This window comes from Oratosquilla oratoria, chromosome 24 (genome assembly GCF_046742065.1).
Source record: "Oratosquilla oratoria isolate Oo_2021 chromosome 24, ASM4674206v1, whole genome shotgun sequence".
Classification (NCBI taxonomy): Eukaryota; Metazoa; Arthropoda; class Malacostraca; order Stomatopoda; family Squillidae; genus Oratosquilla; species Oratosquilla oratoria.
In genome coordinates, this window is record NC_134800.1 from 41,067,188 (window position 1) to 41,077,187 (window position 10,000).

The window sequence follows — 10,000 nt, forward strand, 5'->3', positions numbered from 1 at the left end:
CATACATACATACATACACATGTACATACACACGTACATACATAGGCTATAGCAGCTATACTGTATCTATACAGAGAAACGTATAGCATGGCACTTTACAAATACACGTACAATAAAAAAAATCCTCGTCCCTTTCGTATTCTATTTACAATAACAACAACACGTTCCACGTGAATCATCTGTGCCTTCAGAGGAAGTGCCTCTTGTGTACATAGTACCTCCCCCCTTCCCCCTCCCCCTCGTTCTCCGCCTCCTCCCCCTCCCCGGGCGGCCTTTTGGCCCTTAGAAAGACGAGATTCGCCTCACTGGTGGAAGCCGAACTCGTGTCAATTAGCTTTCGAGAGCCTCTGGAAGACCTCAAAGCTTCGAACTCCGTGTTGATGCATTGGCACTCTCTGGCACTGACAGATGGTTGTCGTTCTGTGCGATCGGGTGGCGTGGCACGTTCTCTGGCTCTTCCTGTTTCTTCTTCTTGTTCTTGTGTGTGTATGTGTGTGCGTGTGTGGGTATGTGTGTATGTAGGGGTGTAGAGGTGTATGTATGTATATATGTATATATGTGTTTAGGTAGATAGGTATGTATGTAGGTAGATAGGTATGTATATATGTATATAGGTAGGTAGGTATATATGTAGATAGGTATGGAGGTATGTGGGTAGGTAGGTAGGTAGGTATATTGGTATGTAGGTATGTGCAAATATGTGTTCGTGTGATTACACACTTGCAGATGTATCTAGATTTACATATAAATCCACTCATGCTTTTATATGCATATGGTTGTGTATATGTGTAGGTTTTCTCTATATAATAATTTTCTGAAGTATCGACCTTCCATTTTTTCTGAAGTACAAAACTACAAAACATCACAATAAAAAATGTACATTTTGACCTTCGAAGCTTATTGAAAATTTGTTGATTTTGGTGTGCCTTTCCAAAAAAAAGGTCACAGGTTACTATTGTGAATGACCTTTAGTGACCTTGCAGGGTCACAAATCTTTGAAAGGATAATCACTTCGAAAACGATTGCAGATAAATGTTACAAAGGATTACAAAGGCGGAGCATGCCGACAGGAGACCTTTTGGTCCATAACTAGGTCGAATGCGAAAAAAAATTAATGATTGAATAAATGAATAGATAAATAAAAATATAATATAAATAATAATAACTAAAATAGATAAACGCATAGATATAATTAAATAATAAACAGGTAAATAGTAAATAATAATAAATTGACATATAACTAATAATAAATGTGAATCAAGCAAATAATGATAAACAGACAAATGATGTTTATCATCACCGACCTATGGGAAGCTACATATGGAAGCAACGACCCTTAAAGTAATTCAGCGTTAAACTCCATTGCTGCAAGAAGTGCTGCGTTTGGCACCACACGTCAAGGAATCAAGGGCGAGCAAGCGCATTTTGTAATGTTAAAGAAATGCGTGTAACTGCACTTAAGTAAATGTTTCTTCAATAAGAAATAAAACAACACCAAAAGCGTCCTGAATTCTTAGTATGCTTTCGTATAATCTGTGGTAGTCGGGCACCATAAACTTTGACGTATACCTAGAAAAAAAAAGTATGAAAAAATTGGATAGAAAATAAAAAAATAAAATAAAGGACCGACAGAAATAGATAAAAAAAATTAAAATAGATAAAGTAATTAGATAATTAGATAATAAATGAATATTGTGATTTCACGATATAGCATACAATATCTCTTGCTATCTCATTTCTAGACTCCTACTCTATTTTGGGCTTGTAGGCAACCACAACACCTACGACAAGCAACCTAAGCCTTGTTAAGTTGAACCTAATTACCCTAAATAAGAAACAAACACTTAGAGCTTCTGATCTTCCCTGTAACAAGTAAGCAGCACAATCCACGCCATCTTTTTTTTTTATATCTATCTATCGTCACTGCGAAAACACTTCTTAGTCTGGGTGAGTGCTTCATGGCATCTGCCGCTGTGCTTAAGGATGCCACGGTGGCATCCAAGAGTGGCACCACTGCTGGTCAGCCATGTGACGTCATCAGAGACGCCTGTAGTGGCGAGAGGAAGGAGGATGTAAAAAAAAAAAAAAAAAAAAAAAAAAAAGGATAATGATGGCTAGGGACAAAAGGGCATATGTTCATTTTAAGAGTCAGTAAAAATGTGCACATGCGCTTATGCATGTACATTATGTGCGTAAGATTTTGCTTCCTAAGGATTTGGTACATAAGAGTCACTCTTGTATGTATGCGTGGGCATTTGGATACTTTCTTGTGTGTTGGCAAGCGCGTGCGTGTGTGTATGTTTGAGAGAGAAATATGAAGATAGAAGTGATAGATAGGAATAGAGATGGATATTCGCCATGATGTTGGAAGTAATGACGTCAACGACAGTAGAATAATAACAAATTACCAACGGCATCAATGACAGCATCATCAAGAGCAGTAACAATAACGACAAAAATATGACTATAAAGACCACCAAAAAACCCCGTAAAAACAACACCATTAAAAAAAAAATACACCAACAAACATCACCATCAACACAGTCACCATCAAAATCAGTCATCACCAACAACAAAAATTGTATCAGGAACAACAACGAAAACCACAATCACCAACAACGAAAGCACTCCAAACAAGCACAACCACCTTCAACAACTGACATCCTCAGTAAGGAGAACACCATCAGACACAACACCAACAACAACAACGCGTGTGAAAACAGCAAAAGCTGGTCCAGGAACAGATGTGTGGTTGATTCACGGGAACAGGAACTTGGAGCCGTCCATGAAGGGTCTCCGATTTCTGATTAAAATCCCAGAATGAGTAAACAGAACCAAGAGGTCAAATAGCGCAAGGCAAATTTTTTTTTAACAAATTTATCTTTTAAACAAATTTTACGGGAGGAAACTCATGTGAAGAATGTTGTAAAATTTTTAAAAGAAATCAATTTATTTCATGAAATTTAAAATTGTGTATATGAATGCTTGTGAGTGTATGTTGTTGTGATGTGTTTTTTTTTGTGAATGTTTATTGTTTTTACTGTTTTACTTGAATTTTTATCTATAAAAGATAAATATGCGCTGAATGGCCTACCAGCTCCGGCGCTTGGCCTTCGAGCCAAAAATTTCATAAATCAATCAATCAACCAAGAGGTCAAATAATGAGTAAACAGAACCAAGATGTCGTATGCCTGGTCCTTTGTCGTCCAAAGGTTTGCCTTAAACCGAATTAAATTGTCACTTTGAAAGTTCAACAGGGATGTCAAGGCTGCTGCAAAAATGAACAAAATTTCCCAGAAGCTGATAGTATAAAAGGAATATTGCCACCCAATATAGAAGGTTCCGTATACAGCAAACACTTCTGGACGTCTAGGCTGTTGACATAAACTGAAAAGAAAATAAGAAAATATATTAGTCATACGACCGTTACAAATGTACAAGGGAACAAATGGGAAAGAAAATCAATTTGAAATGTTCTACACTTAATAGAAACTAGAAACATTAAACTACGTATTCAGCAACTTTAGAAATTAAGGCTAAGTTAATATATTAATTAAGTTTTGCTGATCGGAAACCCGCAGCCCCACAGTAGCTGGCAACAATCCTCGAAATCTCCCATAGATCTTTTTGTAAAAGAAAAATCTTGGTTTTTATCAATGTATCATTGTAGAACTGTTTCGTTTTCACTGGCTTCTGGTAACAAGAGAGGAAAGGGAGAAAACAGTCACTTGTTGTCAGGTCTCTTTGTGTGGAGGAAATAGTGTTGAACTCTACCTAAAATTGACCCAAAATCAACCCAAAGTCGACCCAAAGTCGACCCAAAATCGACCCAAAGTCGACCCGAAATCAACCCATAATCGACCCAAAGTCGACCCATAATCGGCCCAAAGTCAACCCAAAATCAACTCATAATCGACCCAAAGTTGACCCAAAGCCGACCCAAAGTCGACCCAAAGTCGACCCAAAATCGACCCAAAGTCGACCCAATGTCAACTCAAAATCGACTCAAAATCGACACTGTTTTCGGCCTACACATAATGATACACGAGGCTCACTTAAGCTCTCGTTACGAGGCTATGAATATGTACATGTATCCTTTAATGTGTCAACGTTTGGCCGAGAATGTACATTACATTTTGCATAATGGCGACTTAATTATTTTGTGAATATGTATTTTTGCTAATGTAACTGAACACTTAGCTAAACATATACTACGTTTATGAGTTGTGAGTCATGACTAAGTATGTACGTTTGTGTAAATTATAGTTGAACAAATAGTAAATTGTTCATGTTCAAATAAGTTATGATATGGGGATGGAGATATGAGTAAATAAATTTAAGATATGAGAATCGAAAAAAGGATTAAGCATTTGAAAGGTCGAGGCTTTGGCTCATTTCACACGTATCGACTTTTCGCCGTGTGCCATCCACGACACGACGTCGTGTTATCAAATAACCATGGGAGGCTATGGAGGCTTTCACACGTCACGACCACGTGTGAAAGCTTCCATAGGCACCCGGGGTTATTTGAGAGCACGACGTCGTGTCGTGGACGGCGCGCGGCAAAAAGTCGATACGCATGAAACGGCCCTTTCTTGAGGCTACAAACTATCCTCTGGCGTTAACCAGAATAAAATATGTAAACTAAATACACCCTAAACCGATAAATGGAGATGGAGGACTCAAATAACAAGTTTAGTCATCAAATAAAGTTACCCTGATGTTACATATCCAAGAAAGGGATGAAAAAAACAATACGAGATACAGTTATGATGAAATTAGGAATGATTATAATGGAATAACTTCCCATAGTTACCACTTTTATTTGTGTACTTGCCACAGTTCTTTACACACATTATTAAGGTGACCATATATACTGTATATATATATATATATATATATATATATATATATATATATATATATATATATATATATATATATATATATATTTTGAAAGCTGATTCATAAATTCACCTTTTGAATATTCTCTCTCTCTCTCTCTTCCTCTCTCTCTCTCTCTCTCTCTCTCTCTCTCTCTCTCCTCTCTCTCTCTCTCTCTCTCTCTTCTCTCTCTCTCTCTCTCTCTCTCTCTCTCTCTCTCTGTCTCTCTCTCTCTCTCTCTCTCTCTCTCTCTCTCTCTCTCTCTCTCTCTCTCTCTCTCTCTCTCTCTCTCTCTCTCTCTCTCTCTCTCTTTTACATTTTGATGTTTGACTTTTTGACTTTTTTAATTTTTTTCCTTCAATGCATAGGCGCCCTTACAAGCACAAGCACACACTCAAGCTCATACACATGCTTAGTCTTTCACGAACGCACAAACACGCTTACACTCACTCATGTGCAAATGCATTCACACACGCACACGCACACTGGCGCAGTGGTAGCATTCGCGGCCGCCGCTATGGCGGTCCGGTTTCGATTCCCTCCCAAGGCTAAATAATTTCAGTATCGCTGAGCTACGAGTCATTACTCCAATTCTCGTGGACGGGGAGTTGGGTGTGTGTATGCGTGTTAAGTCGCAGCATTGCCCATAGATCGGTCATATACGAGATCGGAGCTCTCTTCCGGGAGGGAAATAGCTGTCGATCACGAGTCCAACACGTGATCCAAGATTATGGTGAATCATAGTGAATCACACACATGATCTCCCAAAGTCGAAAACTCGAAAGCTCAAAGATAAAGACATGATTTCCGTAATTAGGATGATATAGGGGATAGATTATATTGACAAGAAAGACCTTTTGATTAGGGATGTGAGGGCTTTGAGAGGTCATCAGAACAATTTGATAAAAACAAAAAATCTAAAGAAAATGAAGAAATAGTTTTCCGTACAGATCCGTAACCACTTACAATAGCTTAGGTAATAAAGACCAAGTTGAAACAATACATGATTTTAAATCTAGGAATGATAATTGAAAAAATATATATATAACCCAAGTTAGATCCATATATGAATTTGAAGCTAAATAAGACAAAATAGAGAGTAAGAGACAGGGCCCCACGAGCGTTGCTCCTTTCATGTAAACAACAATTAGGTATACACACACAGGCATGTATAAATGCACACATACCTACACGCAAAAATGAACACATAGACAAGTATGCATATGAACAAATATATACACATGGACAATCATGGATAAATATTGACTCATGAACACACACACACACACACACACACACACACACACACACACACACACACACACACACACACACACACACACACACACACGTAAGCATACACAAACATGTAAACACATACACACACACACACGTATACGCACACACACACGTAAGCATACACAAACATGTAAACACATACACACACACACACGTATACGCACACACACATGTGCACATACACACACACACACACACACACACACACACACACACACACACACACACACACACACACACACACACACACACACACACACACACACACACACACACACAAATACATATACACACAAATATACATACACACACACGCGCATACACACGCACACACACACGCAGACACACACACACACACACACACACACACACACACACACACACACACACACACACACACACACACACACACACACACACAAGCACACACAAGCACACACAAGCATACATATGTAAAGACGCACACAGATTCCTTGAACTGAAAAATCATTTAACATCTCGGTGTTAAGAGATGTAGACGAACGACCAACACTGGCTCCATGTCAACCCCCTTCCTCCTCCTCCTCCTCCTCCTCTTCCTCCTCCTCCTCCTCTTCCTCCTCCTTCTCCTCTTCGTCCTCCTCCACCTCCTCCTCCTCCTCCTCCTCCGGCGCTTTCCTTCTCTCTTTTTTCTGCGGTCCCCCCTCTTCCCTCTTTTACTCCTTATTCACCTTTTTTAAACCCTCCTCATCCTCCTCTCACTCATCCTCATCTTCTTGTAACTCCTCATCTTCTTGTAACTCCTCCTCATCCTCTTTTCACTCCTCCTTACCCTCCTCTCACTCCTCATCCTCATCTCACTCCTCATCCTCCTCTCACTCCTCCTCATCCTCCTCTCACTCCTTATCCTCGTCTCGCTCATCCTCATCCTCCTCTCACTCTTTATCCTCGTCTCGCTGATCCTCATGCTCCTCTCACTCCTCCTCATCCTCCTTTCACTCATCCTCATCCTCCTCTCACTCCTTATCCTCGTCTAGCTGATCCTCATCCTCCTCTCACTCATCCTTATCCTCGTCTCACTCATCCTTATCCTCCTGTTCATACTCATCCTCATCCGCCTCTTCTTACTCGTCCTTATCCTCCTCTTCGTACTCACCCTCATCCTCTTATTACTCTTCCTTCTGCTCCATCTTCTCCTCTCTTTACTCTTCTTCCTCGTTTTCCTACCCTTTCCTCTGCTGCTCCTCTTCCGACTCCCACCCTTCCCTCTTCTTGTCTTTCTCTTCCCCTCTTCTACCTCCTTTTCCCTTCCTCCTCTTCCTTTACCCTCTCCTTCCTACTCTTTTTATTCCTACACTTCTTCCCCTCTTTTCCTACCTCCTCTTCCTCTACCCTCTTCTCCCTACATCATTTCTTCCTAGACTTCTTCCCACTCCTCCTCCTCCTCCTCCTCCACCTCCTCCTCCACCTCCTCCTCCTCTTCCTCCTCCAATTTCCTCCTATTCTTTCCTTTTCTCTTCCCCCTTCTCCCCGTACTCTTCCTACTTCTCTTTACTCCTCTCCTCCTCCTTTCCCTCCTCCCTCTCCTCCTCTTATCCTCATTCACCCTACTTCTCTCACCCCTTCTATTATTCCTTCACCCCGAAATCTTCATCATTCTCTTACTCCTCATCCTCATCCTTATCTTCCTACTCCCCCCACTCCTCCTCTTCCTACTTGTCATCTTCCTCTTCTCCCTATTCATACTATTCCTCTTACCACTTCTACTGTTCCTCCACCCCGAAATCTTCATCATTCTCTTACTCCTCATCCTTATCCTTATCTTCCTACTCCCCCCACTCCTCTTCCTACTTCTCCTCCTCCTCTTCTCCCTATTCATACTATTCCTCTTACCACTTCTACTGTTCCTTCTCCCCGTTATCTTCCTCATTCCCTTAATCTTCATCCTTCCCTTAATCTTCATCTTCTGATTTATCCTCCTCCTCTTCCTCCTCGTTCTATTCCTCACCTTCCTCCCATGTACTACCAAACCTGCCAGGTAATAGTCTTTCATGGAGTCAGGTCGACAGACTCCTATCCAAGACATGAAGTCTTGCACACTCCTGCTCAGGACTCCAGCGCTTGGCGACTGCTCTCTCGGACCCCAGAACCGAGGACTCTTACACAGGACTCAGGACCTGAAGATTTTCGTACTCCCAGACTCCCACCAGACCTCAAGACCTGGAGACTCTAACTTCCGGATCCCCAAAACCTGGAGACACTCATACCCTAAGGCGGCCCATACACGATCAATTATATTGCGCAATTTCATTGTCAATACTCTGAATTGACAATTAAATTGACCGTGTATGGGCGGTATATCGCCCATGCACAATTAAATTGACCGTGTATGGGCGGTATATCGCCCATACACGGCCAATTTCATTATCAATTCAGAGTATTGACAATGAAATTGCGCAATATAATTGATCGTGTATGGGCCGCTTTAGATCCAAAGACCCTTCTACCAACAAACTCCAAACCCTGAAGATTATTAATCACGTAGACCCAAGACTTTAAGACCCAGAGACTTATACACGTAAAACTCGTGACCCATTTATCGAAGGCTTCCATACCTCCAGACCCAAAGACCCATCTCCTTGAAGACTATTGTACCCCTTGACCCCAAGATCCATTTACTGGAAGTCTCTTATAGCCTCGAACTCGAAGATTCGTTTACCGGAAGTCTCTTGTAGTCTCAAACCCCAAAATTTAAATACCCGAAGAATCTTGTACTACCAAAACCCAATACTCGTTTACTTGGAGATTTTTGTTCCCTGGGGAAATCAAGACTGGTTTAACAAAAAAGGCTTTTATACCACGACAAGACCCGTTTAGATAAAAGTTCTTGTGCTCCTGGACCTCAAGTCACATTTCTCCGAAGGTCTCCAAACACTCGAACTACAAGGCCTATTTATCTTTAGGTTCTTATATCTTCCAGACCCTAGGATCCGAAGACTCTTTCAGTACATCCCCGGACACCAAGACTCTAAGACTCAGTATCCCTGGACCCTGAGAATCAACACCGTGTGAGATCGAAACCTTTATTGGTACGACGTTTTCGCTTGTTACAGCTTTTTCAAGTACTTGAAAAAGCTGGAACAAGCGAAATGTCGTACCAATAAAGGTTTCGATCTCACACGGTGTTGATTCTCGCAGTCTTGTCGGCTTTTGCCTTTGTGTTTCATCCCTGGACCCCAAAACCCCTAAGACTTCAACAATCCCATACCCCTTAACCCGCAAGACCTGAAGACTCTTGTAACCTTTAGATCCCCATAACCCCAGACTGTTTGGCTTGGAGAGGTTTCAATAGTCTTACGACTTCAGACTACCTGAATCCTGAACATCTGGGAGATGTTTTGAGTTCTCGACTTCAGACCAACTGACTCTGGAGTTCCTGCAAATAGTCTGAGTAAGCATTTACTAGATTTTAACTTTTGGCCTAGGTCATTCGGGTGCTTTACATGAAGCGATTTAACACTATTTCTGGATGGGTTATCCCTTGATACAGAGAAAGATTCAAGCATGATGACTATCATGCTTTCACAGTGGTCAAGGCTTCTTTCGAATGGTTAAAATTGTCTGGAGGGAACAAAAAATAAAGCAGCAATTTTAGGGTTGATGATTTTTATTTGCAATACCATCATACCGCCTTTATCTAGGAGCTTAGCCATTCTTCTATAAGAACACGATGTTTACGACTGCTCAACCATCTTTTGTAATGATAAGTTTTCCCCAGGTGACATGTGAAACAAGATCAGTAAGTTTTCCTGTTGAATAGAATAAAAAGAAATGAATA

The 10,000-nt window shown here is 40.9% G+C and overlaps 1 protein-coding gene across 2 annotated transcripts in view; it reads left to right on the forward strand.

Moving 5' to 3' along the window:
- The window catches only part of LOC143038574 (GATA-binding factor C-like), a 565,788-nt gene that overhangs the window by 117,862 nt on the left and 437,926 nt on the right, over positions 1-10,000 (forward strand). The window lies entirely within an intron of this gene.